The 21,655-nt window shown below is 46.1% G+C and overlaps 1 protein-coding gene across 2 annotated transcripts in view; it reads left to right on the top strand.

Moving 5' to 3' along the window:
* Positions 1-21,655, top strand: part of LOC136792672 (uncharacterized) — a 390,674-nt gene that overhangs the window by 261,366 nt on the left and 107,653 nt on the right. The gene's annotated exons all lie outside the window — the stretch shown is intronic.

Genomic DNA, 21,655 nt, shown 5'->3' with positions numbered 1-21,655 from the left:
GTTGTGTCCCTCTCAAAATTCATATGTTGAAGTCCTAACCCCCATAACCTCAGAATGTGACTGTATTTGGAGACAGGACCTTTAAACTGGTGATTAAGTTAAAACAGGGCAGTTGGGGGGGGGGCCCTAATCCAATCTGACTGGTGTCCTTTTAGGAAGAGGAAATTTGGACACACAGGGAGACAGCAGGAGTGCACACAGAGGCAAGACCACGTGAGGATAAAGAGTCAGAGGCCAGGTCTGCAAGCCAAGGAGAGAGGCCTCAGGAGAAACCAGCCCTGCTCACAAATTGATGTTGGACTTCCAGCCTCTAGAACCGTGAGAAAACACATTTCCGTTGTTTAAGCTACTCGAGCTGTGGTATTTTGGTACAGCAGCGCTAGCAGACTAATACAGTTGGTGATGGAGGGCAGGTTACGTCACCTGGTCTATAAACGGAGAAGATAAATCCCATCTTGCCCTGCTGCTTAGAATCACACTGGGTGCAGGGCAGTGCCTCTCGGAGCTCAAGGGTGGGAGTTTCTGGGTAAGGAGGTAGGATTTGTGTCACAGTCAATAGATGTATCCAGGGAGAGCGATAACAGAAATTCCCATTGATTGAGACTAAAGCCGGTGCTATACAAGGACTTCCTCATGAATTCCTCCACCAGCCCTGTGAAAGGGACTGCTCTGGTCCCTATTGCAGATGGGAAAGTCCTAAGTGGCCGATTAGGATTGGAACCCATTTCGACTTATACAGGTATCCCCTGCTTTTAGAAAGTACGCTTTATGCCATTTCTCTTTTATGAAACACCTACGTTAGTATCTGTTTTCACTAACTGAAAGAAGTTCCAAGAGGAGTTTTGCTTTAACGAAAAAGGGAGAAGAGCAAAAATTGCATTCAGTATATGTTTTGCTTTGAAATGTTGTAGAGATAGGATGAGCCCCGAGCAGGGCGGCTTGCACCGTTGAGTTCCCTCCCTGGAATCCACACTGAGAATCTCAGCATCGGCCACCATAGCTTTGGACCTCTGTCCATGAGCATCTGTGCTTTATCTCTACTTATTTTGTGCATCGGTGAGCAAGATGTGTCCTAAGGTAACTGTTTCTTCGCTTTACGCCGTTTTGGCTTACGGAAGTTTTCGGATAGTGGGAGAAACCTGTCCTGGTTTTCTGTGGTTTGTATCTCCTGATCCTGAGTGTGAAAACTGTGACGTTTCCCCAGCCGTCATCCCTTCTCCAGCCTCTAAGTGTTTAGATGTCTTCCCTTCCAGGCCACCACAATGAGAATCAAACAGTTTTGCCCAGACTGGAGGTCAGGTTCAAGGCTCTGAGCAGAGATTAATTTCTGCTTTGGAATATTCCTGAGTTTTTCATTTTGCATAGTCTGGCTACACAACAACTACTCCACGATGTGCTTTTATGCTCCCTGGGGACACCAACATGGCATCCTGTGATTTGGTCTTTTCACAGGACTCCACGAGGCTATTGGCCTCCTGCTCTGTCACTATATAGGACAGCCTCCAGGACAGTTTTCTCCCTGGGGTCAGCTGGCCCTGTTGTGGGGCCTGGTTGTCTGAGTGTTCATGGTAACACGGTCCTGTCCCAATAGAGGGCTGTGCTTTGAAATATAGGAAGAGATGCCCCCAACGGTGGCCTGCAGGCCATCAATAAGAAACCTGGCCAAGCGCAACCTGAGAATTTGTTCTCAGCAGTGCTGGCACCTCTTCTGTATTTCCAGCCTGTGTTTACTAACGTGAATGAATAGTACAAGCTAACCTTCTGTGTTGGGAAGGCCTGTGCTAAGATCTTAGGCTCATCAGAGCATGTCAGCCCTCCGTCCCCAACCAGCCAGCAGGGAGAGGCAAGGACCCCTGTTCTTCAGAGGAAGAGACTAAGGTTCAGAGAGGCCCAGCAGCATGCTGAAGTTCACACAGGGGGCATGGTGGAGCCGAGCCAGGATTGGGACACAGGGCTGTCTGACTCCAAATCCCACGTGCCAAAGCGCTGGGCCGTAGTGCCTGCAGCTGCTGCTTTGCCCGGGACCCCCATGACACCCCCACTCAGGCAGGGGCCTCCTGCTCTTTTGGTCCCAGTTGGCCCTGACTGGTCCACCAGCTTCCCCCTGACTTCAAGGCCATTTCGCAAGTGTCGGTGCCCTCTCCTAGTGTCCATGCCCCAGCTGACCCTGGATTCTGCTTTTGCCGCCTCTGCCTCCGGGGTCATAATGTGAATGGGAGACCCCTGGGCTACAGGGTCCATTTAGATCTACATCTGGCTAGGGACCTGCAGGAATTCTGCATCGTCCTCCACTTGTTTTTTGCCTCTGTCTCATCTCCGTGCTTTTTCAACTTGTGTCCTTTCATATTTTGTTTTGATATTAGCTTTTACACTAATATTTACACTAATGCTCGTTGATGGAATTCCAAAGAGTCTCTGCCATCCCAGAAGAGTCTCGAGGATGCTGTGAGCCCCACAAGTGCAGGGCCGTCTGTCCCACTGATCCCTGAGTCTCCCTGCCCTACACAGGTCCTGGCTCATGGTCGGTGTCCAGTAAAGGGTAACTAAGCTTCCATGGTCATTATCCATCCATTCCTACCACAGGTGTTTATTGGGCACCTTTTATGTGCCAGGCACCAAGGTAGATCTGTAGATACAACAGTGATCCAAAGAGACAGAAATCCCTGCATCTGTGGATCTTACATTCTAGTGGAAGGATGGTGATAAGGGAGGGAAAGTGGGGGGAGGAGGAGAAATCAGAACATAACGGGGAGGGGAGAGAAGGAAGGGGCGGGGGGAGGGAGAGAAGGGGGGCCAGGAGGATTTATGCATAGAAATGTCTCAGAATATCAAAATAGCAAAATATCAAGAGGTTTCCTTTTCCTTGAGTTCTTCATCTCCTTTTCTTTTACATTGTCTTGTTTTGTTTGTTTGTTTGTTTTGTTTATTTCTTTTTACCTTTCTAACACTGAGCCCATACAATTGGTTTAATGATCTTTTCAAATGAGAGCTTTTTGGACTTGAAAAGGTAGGAGACCATGATCTGGTCCAACCTGTCCATTTTATCGATGGGGAAACTGAGGCCCAGAGAGGGTGAGTGACTTGCCCAAGGTCATGGTGTGTGAGGGACAGGGCTGAGACTGGGGTTCCGGGCAGCTGTCTCTCCCTGCAGATGCAGATCCTCAGGAAGGAAGCTCCCATAGCAACATCCACAGAAGGGTGCCTGGCCAGGGTGGACAGTTCCAGGCAACTTAGACTCGGGCCACAGGGCCCACACCAGGCACAAATGGTGAGGTGTTTGCTTCCTGCCGGGGGTGGCATTCCTGACCCCTGGGTCAGTCATCACCCCAAGGTCAAGCCTCAGCAGTGGGACACGAGCTGGACTCTGCTCCTTGGGCGAACATTTCTGAGAGGTCCCAGGGGAATTGAGCCCCCGTTCACAGCAGTGACCAGGACAAGCACCCTCAAATTGGCCCTCCCTTGTCCCCGTCTTGCTGAACGGACACTAAATAGGTAAATAGTCCTTGAATAAGTAATATGCGTAGTATGCCAGATGGTGCTAGCAGCTAAGGATAAAATGAACTGACTTTGTGGGGTGGAGCGTGACAGGAACTGCTGTTTTGGAGACGGTGGCCAGGGAAGGCCTCTGATGAGAAGGCATCTGAACAGAGAACAGGGAGGAGGGAGGGAGGGAACCCCAAGGCTATCTGGGGAAGAGGGTTCTAGGCAGAAAGAAAACAAATGCAAACACCCCCTAAGTGGTAGGGTGCCTGGACTAGGAGGAAACGAGCAATGCTCCAGGGTGGCTGGAGGGGAGCGAGCAAGGGGGAGAGTGATGGGAGAGGTGAGGAACTCTAGTGTTAGAGAGATGAATTGATTTCCCCAAGATCACACAGCAGGGCTAGGCTTAGAACCCTGGTCTTTCAGAGTCACTCTTGTATATCACACCAAGCACCATCCTCAAAAATGTTGAATGGAAAAGAGAAGGAGGGAGGGAAGGAGGAAGGGAGGGAGGGGAGATGGATGAATGGATATAGGGATAGATGAATGGATGGATGAATGGATGATGAATGGATGAATAGGTAAGTGGAAGGATGGCAAGAAATAAGGAAGAAAGAAAGGCAAGATGATGGATGGATGGTAGGAAGGCAAGATGAATGGATGGATGGATATATGGATGGATAAATGGAAGGATGATAGATGGATGAATGGATGGATGGATGGATAAATGGATGGATGGATGGATAGATGGAGGGATGAATGGATAGACGGATAGATGGATGGATAAATGGATGGATGGATGGATAGATGGAGGGACGAATGGATAGACGGGTAGATGAATGGATAAATGGATAGATGAATGGATAAATGGCTGGCTGACTGGCTGGATCAGTGGCTAGAGATCAGGAAGGGAAGAAGAAAGAGAGGAAAGAATAGAGGAAGGAATGATGGTTGGATATATGGATGGATGGATGGATGGATAGATGGATGGATGAAAAGAAATAAGAAAAAAAGGAAAGATGATAGATTGATGTATAGCAGAAAGAAGGAAGAGAGGAAAGAAGGAAGGAAGGAAGAAGGGAAGGAGAGAAGGAAGGAATTTATAATGTATTTAACCTCAGTGCTTCCTGCTCTAAGTCTGGCCCACTTCCGTGTCAGGGGCTGCTGCCTGCACCCCGCCCTTTCTCTGCACCCTTCCCCCACAGCCCCCTCGCTGTTAAGCTTGCTGAGCCCTCACCCCAGAAAGGTAATTCTACCCTCTAATTACAGCACTTGTAAAAGTAAGAGAGGAGCTCATTCTTCAGAAATAAATCAATACAAGTTAAAAGGCCATCCTGTTTGTTTCTGTAACAATGCTCTTTAGAAAATTGGGTGCTGTTCCATTTGCTGACGGGTAGCCCATCCGTCATCGGCAGCCAGAGTCACATCACATTATGTTGCCAAACATAATATAGCATGATCGGGATGATGCATCAAATTGGAGATTGGCAGGAAAATGAATTTTAGCAGAGAGATCTCACTTGAGAAAATACATAAAGCCAAGAAAGAGCAAAAGCTTAGAAGGAGTTTTCATAATCAGATATGGGATTTAGAAAGCTCAATAGTACAGGAATCCCCAAACCAGGAAAATTACACCAATAACAAGATATAATCATAAAAACCAAGAAACATATTAATAATTAGAAGAGAAGGGAGGACAAAACTATCAGCAGTGTTCCCTCTGCTGAGACACACACCAACCACAAGAGACAGGTTTTATTATTCCTATTATGTGGTAAGGAAACCGAGGCTCAGAGAGGTTAGGTGAGTTCCCAAAAGTCACACAGTCATTACCAGCAGAGCCAGGATTCAAAGTTGGATCTGCTGATGCTGGACACAGAAGCACTAAGGTGTGTAGGTGAACTGGGGCCAGTTTCTTAATTAGATGTAAACAATAGTTGATTATCCGAAAGTCTCAGAAACTTACCTGAGGCACCAGAACGTACACATCTCACACTCTTGCCAAGGAGGCGTGGCTGGTTTGAATGTGCCTTCCAGCCTTACGGTCCTCTGGGTCTATAAATAAGTGGCACGTGGGTTGTGATGGTTCCAGGGAGGGTAACCGCCCGCATTCTGGGAAGCCTGAAGCTCTGCCCGTGACTGGTATTTCTGCTGGCACTAAGTAGGAGTTTGATTTTGCACCAAGGGGAGGGTTCGTGGTTAGCAAGCCCATCCTGGATTTATGGCCCTCGCTGGTCCCCCGGTTCTGCTCATGCTGGGGCTTGGAGGAAGATGGAGGTGGCTATCGACCACAGGGCTCGCTCTGCCGTGCCCAGACCCTTTCTCCGTCACGTCTGAGGAGCTCCTTTCTTGAAGTCACATGGCCTCTTTTTCCTGGCAGATTCAAGCTGGTGAGATGCTCATGTGAATTTTAGGAAACCCAAAGGGACTTGAGCACATACCCTGCCTAGGGAAATTTGGCCTAGTTCCTGCCCTGGAGGGGCACAGGGGAGAGTATGTGTAAACAGACAAGTGTAGCGGGCTTTCATTTATTTGGAAACGCTCTAGTATCTCAGATGTAGAATACAGTGCCAGAATCATAGTGGGGTTAAATAATTGGGAACTCAGATTGTTGCTTCTATGTAGGAATGTTCAACCATAGCAGCACAAAGGAGAGAGTAATTAACTGAGCCAGGATGAAGCAGTGAGGTTCATGTTGGATTTTGAGGCATGCATAGGAGTTTGGTTGTAGGCAAACCTATTAGAGATAAAGGCATTCCAGGAAAACAGGTTAGTGGGCAGAAAGGCAGGAAGAATGGCATGTTTGGGGAACAATGTAATTTAGGAAGGGGGTGTTCCCTGGTTTGTCAAGTGGAGGTGAACAAAGAATGAGAGATGTGTTATAAAACACTCCTTGGTTAGGTACCATGCCCCTCTACCTGTGGGTGGCACTAAAGGCAGAGTCCAGATGCCATGTGCCCCAAGCTGCGTTTTCCAAACCTGAAGCTAATTAACTGAAATGCAGGAGCATGTAGGACTGTAATGATTCTTTCCCTCCCTTTAGAATCCTCCTTTCCTTCAGATGATAAAAGAGATCTCTCTACTTCAGCAGATACAAAAATTGCTTACGGCATGTGTGAAAATGCAGCTTCTTGGGCCCCACGCCCCAGAGATTCTGATCCTGGTGGCCCTTGGACCACACCTGGAGAAACACCATTCCCCACAGACCCTGAGCGAGGGGCCCACAGAAACAGAGTTCTTTATGCTGCAGCACCCACACCAGGGATTCGAAGTCACTGACAGACATTCCCCAAAGGAGGCACGGTTGTTTCAAGGTCGTTTCAAGTTGGGAAGAAGGGACATGGGGCGGGAGCTCGAGATTTCACAGCGAGTACTTTGTGAAATCACAATGGCATACTTTGCTGTAGAACCACAGCAGCACCTTATTAAAAAAAGATGTGGGGCCCTTGGAATTGATCATAAACTATTTCTGTCAATGTCATACACAACCGTGTTTGGGGAAGTTTGCAGGTACATCTGCTAACTTGAAAGGTTTTGGGGTTTGAAAACAAACAAATAATAAATAAATGAATGTATAATAAAATGAAGAGGGAGGAAAATCACACTTTGAGTTGGGAGACAAGAAATTGTAAGAGAAAGGAAAACTGTATCCATTTTGTGTGTGTGCCTGATACCAACCTTGTAGGAATATTCAGTAAGTGAGGAATGAATGAATGAATGATGGATAACGTATTTCACGGATAGTCTGAAGGCAGCTGTGCCTAGAGCAGGAGCTTAGAAAGGACTGCATTTCCAGTTCCTAGTATTAGTTTTGGTAGTGGGAGAGTTTCTTTGTTAAAATGAATTGCAGGAAATTCAGTGGTTCAGTGGTTAGGACTCCATGCTACCACGGCAGGGGGCACGGGTTTGATCCCTGGTGGGGGAACTAAGAGCCCACAAGCCATGTGGTGTGGTCAAGAAAAAAAAAAAAAAGAATTGCAAGTTTGGACAGCAGTTAAGATAGCAACTTTTCCCATCAGTCTCACTGGGTTCATTGCCTCAGTCTTCCCCCATCAGCTGTGGAATACTGAATTATTCGTTTCAGTTCTTGACTCTTCTGTAGTGATATGTTTACACCTCTGCCAGGGCTTCCTAGTGGGGAAGGGTACTTCTCCAACCAGACTTGACCATGTGATTTGCTTCAGCTCATGGGATATTAGCACATATGACACTTGCCTTTTGTCATGAGTAGTTGATGGTTTAAGGAGGATGGGAGGCATGTGGGGTAGACCCAGAGCTGAGCCCTGTCAACGACAGCCTAGATTGCCCCAACCAGCCCTTAGATGCATGAGTGAGAAATCAACAGTTGTTGTTTGCCACTGAGAGGTCTGTGGTTGTTTGTTATGCAGCATTATTGTGGACGTAGCTGACTCATACAGCAGCTGTGTGCCCCTTGGCAAGTTATTTAAGCGTCTTATGCCTCCGGCTCCTCATTAGTAAAATGGGGAAGAATATGTTACCCACTATAATCAATCTTCCAGAGTTATTATGAGAATTATATGTAGTAACACAACTATTTAGAATTAGTGCCTGGCGTGTAGTATGTCCAGAAACTTCGGGCAAGTTAGTATCATTATCACCATCATCATCATCATCATATGTGAAACCATGAAAATTGTTGCTTACATTGAAAGAGGAATCTAGGGTAGATTCTAATCATGATCAAAGTCTAACAGTATTCCAGTTGAAGGAGATGAATTTTCTTTATGTTTGCAAGTAATAATTACATTTGCTGAGCCTTCTCTTGTGCCCTGAGCCAAACCCTCAACCAAATATTATACGTTATTATTTTGTTGAATCCTCAGAACTGGTCTTTTTACAGATAAAGAGACCGAGGTTCAGAGATCTACTTCACCTAGGGTAGAAGTGATGGAGCTGGGATTGAATTTGATGGAAACTCCCGACTCCACATCTGTAAGCTCCTTGCTCACAGCTAAAGATTTCCATGTACTTTACCGATGAAGAAACTAAGACTCAGAGAGGGGAGGTGCCTTGCTTGAGATCACACAGCCGGTAAATGGCAGAACCAGCTTCCTTTTGATATTATCAGCTCTGTGAGATGAGAGGAAATCTCGGGGGGGCGGGGCCTGACTTGGAGATAGAAGCTGGTTTCTGGGGGCCCAAGGATGTATTCTTGAGGTTGGATATAAAAAAGAAGCTCCCCAGATATCAGAGAGGTGGTGCCGTGCTGGGCCAGTGTGTGCTGAGGGTAACCGAGCAGACGTTCCTGGACCCACTGCTGGAAAATGTGCAAACGCAGAACTATTTCCCCTGCAGAGCTGGGTGGTGTGCAGATGCGACTTGCACAGCTGTAGAATCCTGCAGCGCTCGTTGGCCGTGACTCACCCACTCCGCAAAGCCAGCCTGGTCATTTCGGGTGGGGATCAACAGCACACAAGGTTGAATGTGGCTTTTCTGCCTCCCAAAGGACCCGTCGGACCTGCCGCCAGGACACCCCCTCCTCGACTACATCTTCTCTCCAATTGAGTTTTCAGAAACATGGATAAGGCAGAGTCCTGGAAGAAATAATGAGAGAACAAAGAGAAAGGAACATTGATGGAGTGCCTAACTGCATGCCAGGCCCTGGCTAAGTCACACTTTTATAAACTCTTGCTCTTCAGAGGCTCATCCCAGCAGCATGGAGAGCTCTGCGGAGCTGGTTAGAAATGCAGAATTCCAGGTCCCAGACCTGTTGAATCAGAATCTTCATTTTAACAAGACCCCTGGTGACTTGTGTGCTCATCAGCCCTGTTAAAAATCCTCATTGCCTCCCTTGTAATGGAAGCCCCCCGAACCCCAATTTTAGGGGGAAACTGAGCTTAGAGCTGTGAGAACTTCCTAAGGTCTCCCGGGGAGGAAGAGGCTGCACCGCCATCTGCACTTGGCTCTATCTGACCCCAGAATGTATGATCTTTGGGTCACCTTACAAGCAGAGTTCTGTGGTTTCAGGGCCATGATAAAGAGGGTCAGTGTATTGGAAACAGCCTTATCAGTGGCAGCTGTGTAAGTCTCAGCTCTGCCACTAACTTGCTAAGATGTGTCTCTAGGACTCAGTTTCCTCATCCATCAAACGCAGGTGAGGATGCATCACTCTTGGTTGGGAAGTTCTGATTCTAGGATTCCAAGGGGTAGTGCCAGGGGCCTCTCCCATCTCCACATGGGGTCAAACCGCATCCACCCTCCAACCCCAAGGAACCTCCCAGAAGCTACTCCCACAGCCTGCAGAGACCCCAGGCTCTCGCCATCCTCCAGTCAAACAGAACTGCCCAGCCACCTCAAACACTACACAAAATCGCAGGCAACAGGGCAGAAAACCCAATTATTCTCAGCTGTTACACTGCTTAATTTAATATTTCCAACGGGTTCCTTGAGCTGCTTCTCAAGAATGAAATGCATATTTGGGCTCTGTCACAAAACATTACATTTTGTCAAGGCAATCCATTTTGCCGCGGTAATTTGTAAGTGCACGCCGGCCGCCGCGCAGTCTGGGGGTTTTACTGTGTCTTCTGGGAGGAGAGGCCAGAATGGGGATCTCTGCGGTGTCAGGTGGAGATGGTGCACCTACAGACCCTGTTGTGGCGTCTGTCTTTCTGAAGCTCCAAAGAAAGAGAGATTTGGGGGAGAACAGATAGACCTGGGACTTGCCTTTGCAGCTGGAATTACAGAAGCAGGACCTGGGGTTTGGGCGAGGGAGTTGCTGGTAAAGGATAATTATGTTTTTAAACTTTTTTAAAAAATTACACAAATCATCATTCCTAGCCATTGAAGAAAAAACTAATTAAGATAATAATAAGAACAAAAGAAGAAATCACCTACAAATTCTCACCAAGAGATGAAGATGAATTTTGTTAACATTTTGTTATATGCATATCCTTTTAAATGGTTTAGAGACACTGTGCGCGCACACAGAACCAAATGGGATCCCATCTTACATACTAATTTAAATTTAATTTTTGAAATAACTTTAGACCCACAAGACGTTGCGAGAACCTTACAGAGAGTTCCTGTGTACCCTTCCTCCCATGATGATATTTACATAACTACAGTATGTGATCACAACCAGGAAATTGACACCCTGTGGACTATTTCATTACCTGCCTTCTCCACTTGACACTTTCCCATTAGGTTAAATTCTGGTTCTGCCCCTTTCTACCTGTGGGATCTTGGTCATGAGACTTCAGTTTCCCATCTGCAAAATGGTTTGATAAATGAAGCACTCATCTCATGGCAGGCTTGTTGTGAAAATTAAATGATATAATGCACAATGCGTGACCCACCTGAAATGCTTAGAAGACACCAGATACCGTCTGTGCCCATATGATTTTATCTTTGTATTGTCCCTTCACGTCTCAGAGATCTAGGGAGGTGCCTGAGGTGTGCTGGCTGCTAAGAGTGCGGAAGGGCTGAGAAGGCAGGACCCCTGTTTCTCTAGCTCCCAGTAACCGTGGTTACTATTTTTAAAAAATCTACTTGATGTATTTGAACTTCATTCATAAAATCTGATTTTAGGAAAAGGAAGGATTGTGGGGTTTTTGAAATGGAGGAATTCCAGAGGTTTTCCTGATCTCAAATGGCTGCAAAGGATTCTGTTGCATGCTTTACTTAGTCAATCCCTTTTTGTTGGAGACTTAAGTTGTTTCTGACTTGTTGCTAATACGAACTCCTCTAAAAGGAACATATTTGTGCATCTATTCTTGCATATTGACTAAGTATTTCTTTAAGATTAGTTCTTATAAGTGGAATTTTAAGGAAATCAGGGAGACTTGATTAAGAAGGAAGCAGTTGCTTCTCTTTCATGAAGCACAGCACTGGGAACCCCTCTTGCAGAACCCTGGATGAGCATCATAGAGAAGTCTATTTACACGCTTGGCCCTTAACTCACTTATCATACTGAATCCTCCCATAGTTGGATATGGTGGGAATTTCTCTTCCCATTTTGCTGATGAGAACACTGAGGTTCCCAGAGGAGAAGCAGCTTCTCTCAGGCCATACAGCAGGGAGTCAACCTGTTTGCAATCCAGGTGCACCCCACAAAGTCTCAGACTACCCTGCACCACCCCCCCAACACACACACACACACACACACACACACACACACACACACACACACACACTCAATTCAGGAACCAGTTTCTAGGTTGTCTTTGAACTGCCACACACAATCTCTTGGTCTCAGTTTCCTCAAGTGTAAAATGGGAAATATATACGTGAGATTATATATTCTAGAGATGTTTGAATTTACATGAAATCCGACATTTTCTTGACTAAAGGATTTCTCATAGCCTTTCTTACAAGAATGCATATTATGAATCTCTAAGAAGGGGATTTGCAGGGCTGCTGGACATTTATTACCAGGGAGTCTTTCTATCAAAAAAAACATCTTACGGAGCTGTTATTTCACAGAATTCCTTTAAGGGACACTTTAGCCAGGTATCTATCCCCAGATGTAACTATCCCCAACATTCGTTGAACTCTTGGGCAATGCCAGGCATTGTGCTAAGCACTCTATACATGTAGCTTATTGTTTAAATCCTTGTGATCATTTCTGAGTGAGTGAGTGATGTTGCTGTTGGGAAAATGGAAGAGTGAAGGAGTGAGGTGTGGGTATCATTCGGGCCCCAGCAGGGGACAGATGGCTCATTCAAAGGGGCTGAGATGGTGGAGAAGAGGTAAAAATAACAACAGAGCTGTTACCATCCCAGGCCAAAGGAAGCAAGGCCAGGGGACGGCTGCAGGAAATTGGGACGAGTAGCCATCAGAGCGGGCTCTTGACAGGGGCCCAAAACCAACTTACAGCCAACCTGCAGCCCAGCACAGAAGCAGCCAGGGAGTTAATCCTCTGTCTCCTTTCTCCTCCTCCCTCCCATCTCTTGCAATGCCTGTCATGGGCTGGACCCACCTGGGAGCCCCGAGGGCTCAGGACTGGAGCACCTCCAAGCTGCTCAGCCTCCCTGGGCACAGAGCAGGAAGGAGAGGGGTGGGGAGTGTGTGGAGGGGAAAATGGGAGACATCTCACGCTTTGGAGAGAGCTAGTGAAGGAGTGGTGGAGGAAAGCAGCTGTCTCCCTGGGATTCAGCCCCCCCCCCCCAAAAGCCACCCTGCCCTCCCTGCTCCAAGCACCACCCAGGACCCAGGCTGGGGGGTCAAACCCTCCTTAGCTTCCCTCATTATCCCATCAGATTGGGGCTGTCATTAGCCCCCAGCGCCGAACAAAGGGCCCTCACCCAGGCGGCCATATCCATGGGGCTAATTAATTGGATTAATGGTAGAGCAGCCCACACTGGGTCTGGCTCGGATAGTTTCAATGAACGCTGAACACCAATCCCCAAACTCATTGGAATATGGATGAGGCAAATTGAGTTAAAATTGAGGAGATTGCTGCATTCATTAGCCCGCCCACCCTCTGAAGTCGCTGGTTAATATGCAAACTATTAATATGCAAATCAGTACAAACGAAAAAAAAAAAGAACTGTGACTTCCCCCCACACGCACACTTTTTTTTTTTTTGGAATCCGGCTACACCCGGGCAGCTGCTTCCTGTGAAAGGGAGAGGCAAGGCGTGTGAGTGTAGGTCTCTGAGGCAGGAGAGACTGGGAGCTTTCATGTCAGAAATTAATTAAAAGGAGCGGCAGGGACACAGGACACCTTTATCAGCCTGCAAACACATGTTGGAGTAACTGGGGCAAAGTGGGGGAACTGGATTCCCCGGGGGGAAGATTTACTTTTCACCCGGGAATAGGTCCCTGCCAGCCTTGCTGGGGGCGGGGGCTCTGTTTGGCTATTAAAAACTTTTATTAGTGTGTGTGCTTTTGTTTTATATATATATATACTCCATAGACAATACCTGTTCATCTAGAAATATTAAACAGTCAAAGCTTGGTTATCTAGGGGTAGAACGAAATCAGAACCAGAAGTTAAGTCAAACTTAAAAATTGCTTAAAACAAGGAATCATTTTATAAGTGCTGTGTTCCTATATTAAATATTTTATTCATCTTAAATTAGTTGATTCTTCAATAAGGGATACAGGCACATATGTCAGAATTATAAATGTCAAAAAAAAAAAAAGAAAAAGAAAAACAGGAGACAGTCACCTGTGTTGTGTCTCCATCACTCCTCCGTGTCCCTGTCACCCAGTCCTCTTCCTTGGAGGCAACAATGCTACTCTTCCCTAAATATTCTACGTGCATACAAGCAATTATACTTATGTATTTTATTATTTTCTCTCTTTCACAAGCGGAGGTTACCAGGTATACTATTTTACATCTTTGTCCCCTTAAAAAAAGTCTCAGTGATTGTCCGTGAAGACCCTCCCTGTCCTATTTACATACTCATGTTATGCTATTGTTTCCTTCCTGATGCCCTATGGATGGACATTTAGGTTGCTTCCTATTTCTTTGGCTATTTCAGCCGATACAAAAACAAAACAAAACCCTTGTCCATATGACATCTTGAAGGTATAGGAGATGATCCTCAGGGGACACTCCTGGAGGTGGAGTGGCTGCGTTAGCTGGTAGGTACAGGGGTAGGTGACAATGACCATCATCACTGGCTCCCAGCAGCCTCTGCTCCAACTGGGTACCCAGAGAGCCTACCTGCGCACAGCCTCCTCAGCAGAGCTGTTGCCATCTGATAGGTGGAAAACAGTGTCTCCTTAGAGGTTCAATTTGCATTTCTTTCCTCAAAAGTGAAGCTGAGCATTTTCTTTTTTTTTGTGGTACGCGGGCCTCTCACTGTTGTGGCCTCTCCCGTTGCGGAGCACAGGCGCCGGACGCACCGGCTCAGCGGCCATGGCTCACGGGCCCAGCCGCTCGGCGGCATGTGGGATCTTCCCGGACCGGGGCACGAACCCATGTCTCCTGCATCGGCAGGCGGATTCTCAACCACTACGCCACCAGGGAAGCCCCTGAGCATTTTTTTTATCTTGTGGTTCAGAGCTATTTGTATGTTCTTTCTGTTTACCCTCTGTTCATTCCTTTTTCGACTTTTCCATTACATTATTAGTTTTTCTTTCTTATTGATTGGTAAATAGAGCTCCTTAAGGGCTAAGAAAATAGTCCTTTCTCAGTGATACGAAACCCTGGTACTTTTCCCCAGTTTTCTGTTTGTCTTGGGAGTTTATGGTTACGGGTAAAACGAAAGAATAGTATATGTTTTCTTAAATCATATCAATATACATTTATTCACTGAACTTTTGATGCCCGGCCAAGGCTCTACCTTTGAATTTAGCTTCTCTGCCTGGAGGTCACTTCCAGCCTGTGTTTCTTGACTGAACCCACAGCTGCCATGCCTCCTCTCTGGTTACCAAGGTCTCTCAGTGGAGCAAGAATTAAAAACATTTAAAAAGCCACCTGAGCACAGGATTTTTCTCAATCTTTTATGATTCTCCTCTCCTATTTCTCACAGTTTTCTTGTTTGCATCTTATTTTATATATACATAAATTATTATATTCTAGATTCTATATTATCTTATAATTTACATATATAAATATATCTTATTTTATATATTTTTATTATATTACTATGCTATTATATATATCTCATATAAAAGTTATATATAATATGTATATATATTTTTCTAAATATATATATACATATATATGTATATGTATATATATACATATATATATATGGGTGTATATATATATATATAATTAAAGCAATTTACTTTTATTGTGTCTTTCCAAGAATTCCACTTAACTTCCTTGGAAACAGCAGCATTTTCTTGCACACTCATTAAGTCACTGGTTTCCCTAAAGTTTAATTAAATGATCTAGTTATGCTTAACTATGCTAACAAGCACAAGTGGAATAAGTAAGTTTGGGAACAAACATGACTGGTTTCCAGTAAGTTGGTGCCTTAACTAGTGGGAGGAGATAGACCCAGGTGAGGTGAGGGGCAGCCACTGGCCAAGAGTACTTTTTTGGGCTCATGGGCGTTTGCAGTATGTTTGTTTGAAGGGATGGAGGACATGGTCCATCCAGCCAGTTTGGCAAGTGGAGATTAGTTCAAAGAGCTGCTAGGTCAGTGGCAAAAGGGTGAGGGAGGAGGGAAGAATTTCCTGAAAGTTCCACAATCCCCATCCCTTTGGGACAACTTATTTATTAAGTACTTATTATTTTCAAGCACCAGCATAAGTGCTTCATAAGCTTTTTCTCAATTCTTTAGCCTCATTTTAGACAAGGAAACTGAGGTCCAGAGAGGGGAAGTGATTTGTCCTAGTTTGCCTTAGAAATGAGTACTATTATTTTACAAGTTTGATGGATGAGAACAAAGATGAAAGAAAAATGGAATCACACTGGACTCCTGTTTTGAGCTCGTTCTTTCATGTAGGATATCTACACACTTTTATTTTCTTTTAAGAAATAAAATTAAATATTGGGCAGATACAGGTGAATATGTATAAAGAGTGTGTAGAATGTAAATCCCCCTGGAATCCAACACCCAGTTTTTTTTTCTTTTTTAAGTTTTATTGGCGTGTAATTGATTTACAGTGTTGTGTTAGTTTCTGGTATACAGCAAAGTGATTCAGTTATACATATATATATATATTCTTTTTCACGTTCTTTTTCTTTTTTTTTAAACATCTTTATTGCAGTATAATTGCTTTACAATGGTGTGTTAGTTTCTGCTTTACAACAAAGTGAATCAGTTATACATATACATATAGGGAGGGTGGGAGACGCAAGAGGGAAGAGATATGGCAACACCCAGTTTAAGGAAAAGAACATCTCGGTGGCCTTTGTCACCATCACGTGCCCCCCCGGGGCTCACTCCCCTCCTCCCTCCAGAGTAACAGCCATTCTGAATTTTGTATTGATCAGCCCTTGCTTTTCTTTTCAACTCCTAAGCCTGAACATTATATTGCTTACTTTAGCCTCTTTCTGAACTTTCGATAAACAGAATCTTCCTGTTTTACTCTTTGGAACTTGCTTTTTTTCTCCCCATAGGGTGCTGTGGGCATCCCCTCCTGTCAGCGCTGTCTCTCGTCACCCCATGAAGGAGGGTGTACTTGTCACGTGGTTGAACTGACACTTACCCAACCGGGGGCCGCTTTTCCACTGCACCTCACTTCCCAAGGGGATCTATTAGGCCATCCTTCCTCCTGACTCCCAGAGCGGGAACGTGACCGTGGCCGGTCTGCTGGCAAATGGAAGATTTAGATTCTGTCCACCATGCAGGTGTGCAGGTGAGAAGTCCCCCGGGAGCAAGCAGGACCTCCGAGCAGGCCTATGAAGGTGACAAGTACCTGATCTCAGCTCAACACCTCTGCTCTCAGGCCTGCCATGGCTCCTCCTTGTCTTGGCTGGACATCCAAGGCTGAGGATGCTTTTGTCCTGCTGTCACCTAGCTCTGGGCTGGAGCAGCACTCAGTAATATTGAGTGAAGGAACGAAGGGACCAAGGAAGGAAGTCTCCCCTGATTCTGCCCTGTGGTCATAAGGCGTCCCTCTCTCCCCTCTGATCCTGCCAATCCCCTTTCTCTGTCTTTCTCTTATACTATGTCCATCTTGCAACACTTAGAAATGGAATCTACCTACGGGTGTTTAGCAGCCTGTGTTGACGTGACTTAATCTTAGATGCTGTAGGGACTCATGACTGTACAGATAGTGCATTTCCAGTGGCGGCCGCCATCACAGGTATAGACGTGGAGAGGGTCTTTGCTGGTCAAGATTTTAAGTGTTTCTCACGGTCAGCCCACAAATACTGATTAAACATCTGCCGTACAAGAGACCCAGTGCTAGATCCAGGCCAGAAATATCCAAGAAGGGGCAGGGAAAAAATTATCATACTATTATCATCGCAGGTAACGTGAAGTAAGCGCACACTATATTCTGTTCGCGCTTCCAAGGGCTTTACATATTTAATTCATTTAATCCTGAAAGCACAGTCTGATGTTAGTACTGTTGCTATCTGCCTTTTTCAGATGAGTTAATTGAGAGCTGAAAGAACTTGCTGGAAGCTCACACAGGTTATCAGAGGCAGAGGAGCTAGTATTTATTAAGGTCCTGTGACGGGTAAGCAATTGAACTCTGTGTCTGGGTCAGGCCCTATAGGGAGCCTGTGAGCTTGCTGATGCTGTTTCCATACTGCAGGCGAGAAGCTCAGGATCAGAGAGGTCAAGTGACGTTCTCAAAATCACACAGCCAGTTAGTAGCAGAGAGAGGTTCTGTTGCTTATGAAGGCAGCAGAGTTTTACTGGATGGCGGTGGGATGGGAGACGATTGGGACTGAGAGGCTGTTCTTGAAGACACGGTCTAATGGCAGAGGTGGGCAGACAGACAGGCAAGCAGGATGCTGGGGGTAAGTGTGATGATGGAGGGGGCATGGGCAGCTGCAAGGAGGTTCAGAGGGCTCCCCATTCTTCCTGGAGGTGATGGGGGCCTTTCTAGAGGAGGGGTGTGTGTGCTGAGACAGTAAAGATCTGGAGAGAGAAGTGTGGAGAGCAGGGCAGTCAGAGGAAAGCAGCTGAGCCAAGACATAGGACACGTATGAGCCTGACCCTAGGGGAAATTGCACACCCTTACTGGGCAAGAATTTAGGAAAGCACAGAGGACGTGATGTTCTAAGAGCCTTATTTATTTATTCATTTATTATTTTTATCCTCACCCCCCCACCCCATCCCCTTTGATAACCATACATTTGTTTTTTTGGTCTGTGAATCTACTTCTGTTTTGTAAATAAGTTCATTTGTCCTACTTTTTAGATTTCACATATAAGTGATATTACATATTTGTCTTTCTTTTTCTGACTTAAATACTTCACTTAGTATGAGAATCTCCAGGTCCATCCATTTTGCCACAAATGGCATTATTTCATTCTTTTTTATGGCTGAGTAATATTCCTTTGTGTATATATGTGCCACGTCTTCTTTACCCATTCATCTGTTGATGGACAATTAGGTCGCTTCCACGTCTTGGTTATTATAAATAGTGCTGCTATGAACTTTGGGGTGCATGTATCATTTTGAATTAGAGCTTCCGTCTTTTCCGGGTATATGCCCAGGAGTGAGATTGCTGGGTCATATGATAATTCTATGTTTAGTTTTCTAAGGAGCCTCCATTCTGTTCTCCATAGTGGCTGCACCAATTTACACTCCCGCCAACAGTGTAGGAGGGTTCCTTTGTCTCCACACCCTCTCCAGCCTTTTTTATTCATAGACTTTTTGATGATGGCCATTCTGACAGGCACGAGGTGGTACCTCATTGTAGTTTTGATTGGCATTTCTCTAATAATTAGCGATGTGGAGCATCTTTTCATGTGCCTGTTGGCCATCTGTATGTCCTCTTTGGAGACATGTCTACTTAGGTCTTTTGCCCATTGTTTGATTGGGTTGTAAGAAGTACATTTATTGAGCACCTACTATGTACCGAGCCCTGTGCTGAGTTTTATGAGTGTCCTCCTCTAATCCTTGCAAAATCTTACCCTCCAAGGTGAGAACTGTTATTGTGCCCACTCCCCAGAGCAGCAGCTAAGGCTCCGAGAGGGGGTGGCGACCTCCCAGGACTCCCAAGCATTGCACTCTGCTGCCTTCCTGTTGAAGAAACATCCGTCTCCCACCCACCTAAAACAGACTACAGGAGTAATACATTAACTGGTCTGCATTTACTGCCTGTGTGTGCCGGACAGAGCACTCAGCACTTTCTACAAGTAGACGTTTATTAACACGTGCACTCATTCTATGAATTAGGTACTGTTATTATTACTATTATTATTCTCATTTTTACAGACAAGAGAACAGGGGCTCAGAGAGGGAGGTGTCTAGCCCAAGTCACACAGCTAGGGAGCAGCAAAACTGTGCTGTGAACCCAGGCAGGCTGGCTTCAGGTTTCTCCCACTTAGCCACCTGGCGGCAGTTCAGATGGGTCCAGATGAGCCTCCCCAAAGCAGCCTCGCCGGGCACTCTGGTGATCTTCAGCACGTCTCCGAGCTAAACAGCAGGAAAGTCAGCCCAAGGAAGACCTCGGGCCCCTGCCTGAAACCCAGGGATGGGACCTGAGCTGGGTCAACTGATGACACCGTGGGTGGCCTGGACCAGCTCATAAATGGAGAATGCCACGGGGCTGTTTGCGCCGGTGACATCATGACTCCAATGTGGTCCCGGCCGCTGCAAATTAAAGAGAGGGTAATTGACTTAGTGTTAGGATGGCGGCCTCATCATTTCTATGTGGCCACTGCTGCGTTAGCTCATGTTGGAAAGTTCCTTCATGTCCTCCAAAGAGGCCTTGGCATGGTCTCACCGGTGGGGCTGATTCCCAGGCAGCTGTTCGCGGAGCTCAGCATCAGCCCTGAGACCCCAAGGCAGAGATAGAAGGCCTCAGCAAGCCGCCACTGCATCTGGCAAGGAGGACTTAGGGCTAGCTGGGGAATCACCTCCCCATCTCCCCACCCCAGCATAACTCGTGTCACCCGCTATGCAGTGTGTCCTCCAAGCTCCCGAGAGCAGAAACTCGGTCAGGCTCACTGCCCTAGCCCCAGCACTCAGAGCACCTCACACGCAGTAAGCACACAATAAATGCTTATTGAACATGTAGACAAAACCGTGAAACTGGACGGAATGTGCACTGAACTGTCTTGCCCCCTCTTTAAACGTAAGCCGAGTGGGAGCGCACGTGTGGGAAGAAGTCTGTGTCCTGATTCTACCTTTCAGTAGCCAGAGCCCTTTGGTGAGTTGTTTCTCGCCTGAGTCTCAGTTCCTTGGTCTGTAAAATGGGGAGAGTAAGAACTCCTAGCTCCCAGGGTTGTGTCAGGACCCAAAGGAGCCAATTCACACAGTGGGTTAGGTTAGCACATGCTGGGTCTGTTTGCTCCTTGCCTCTTCTTCACAAACTCTAAGTACCTTCATCATCGGGAAGTGTATCTATTTCATATCTGTACCCCTTTCCCACGGCAAGCTGCTAGTATTAGTACAGTACCTGGCACATAGTAGGTGATCAGTCACTACTTGCAGGATGGATGGATGGGTGGATGGGTGGATGGATGGATGGATAGAAGTATGGCTGGAAAGGCAGATAGTTAGATGAGTGGGTGGACAGATGTATGGATGAGTGGGTGGATTAATTGATTAATTAGTGGATGCCTGCATTGACGGGTGGATGGATAGGTGATTGGCTTAATGGATGGATAAATAGATGCTATGTTTTTTAATTTAGTTTTATTCTTTGTCATCCTAGCATTACAAATCAAAATTTAAAAATGATTTTAGGAAAATTCATAGTGGAGTGAAAGTAATATCCTGGGTGCTCCAATCCATTCATTTGGAGCCTCCTTTTATCCATATCCCCACTTATTGCTTGGGAATGTGCAACAACATTTTAAATGCTCTGATAAGTCCTGCAGTAAAGAAACATGTTACTTCATTGAAACCAGGGTTTATTGATTATAGTCAATGATAGCTTTTATTTTCTCTGAGGTTCTACTCATCTATGGTACACTGTGGTGAATGTAAGTATAAAAGATCTTTGGAAATTTTTTACTTGGCAATCCCTTACTTGAAATGCTTCTGTGATGGGAAAGCCACTGTGTGTGTGTGTGTGTGTGTGTGTGTGTGTGTGTGTGTGTGTGTGTGTGTTTTCTGATGCTGTGGGCTTGAAAACACTATACTAGGAGAAGGGAGATATTGCATGCCCACCTTGCCAGTGATGGAACTTGCTGTGTGTCTATGATGACTCACTATCATCTATAAAAGGAAGAAATATGATGGGCTCGGCCTCTAAGTTCCCTTCCAGTTCCTGGCTCTACCCTGCGATTCTGCCTGCTTCCCAAAGGATGTGTCCATATATGGATCACCTACTATGTGCCTCCCTGGGTTTCCCTCTCTCCCAAGATGTGTATCCACTCCATTTGTCTAAGGGACAGACTGCCAGGAGGGGGTAAATTACCCACATGTACTCCAAATATTTAGACAAATTGGTGCTGTGACTTAATTTTCCATGTCGCCCCCCCAAGTCCTGGCAGTGGGGAGGGGGTGGGGAGCGTCTGTTTTCCTACCAGGGGCAGTCAGTTCCCAGCGCCACTGCTCTGCTCCCAGCGCGGTGCCTGCCCAGAGCAAACTAGCCCGTTGCTGTGTCTTGGCCGCGGTCACTTGCTCCTCCTGCCTTCCTCCCTCCTCTGTCTCTCAGGAATCAGCAGTGGTGGC

Source organism: Kogia breviceps, chromosome 15, assembly GCF_026419965.1.
Source record: "Kogia breviceps isolate mKogBre1 chromosome 15, mKogBre1 haplotype 1, whole genome shotgun sequence".
In the NCBI taxonomy this organism is placed as follows: domain Eukaryota; kingdom Metazoa; phylum Chordata; class Mammalia; order Artiodactyla; family Physeteridae; genus Kogia; species Kogia breviceps.
This window is presented reverse-complemented; position numbering and strand designations above follow the sequence as displayed.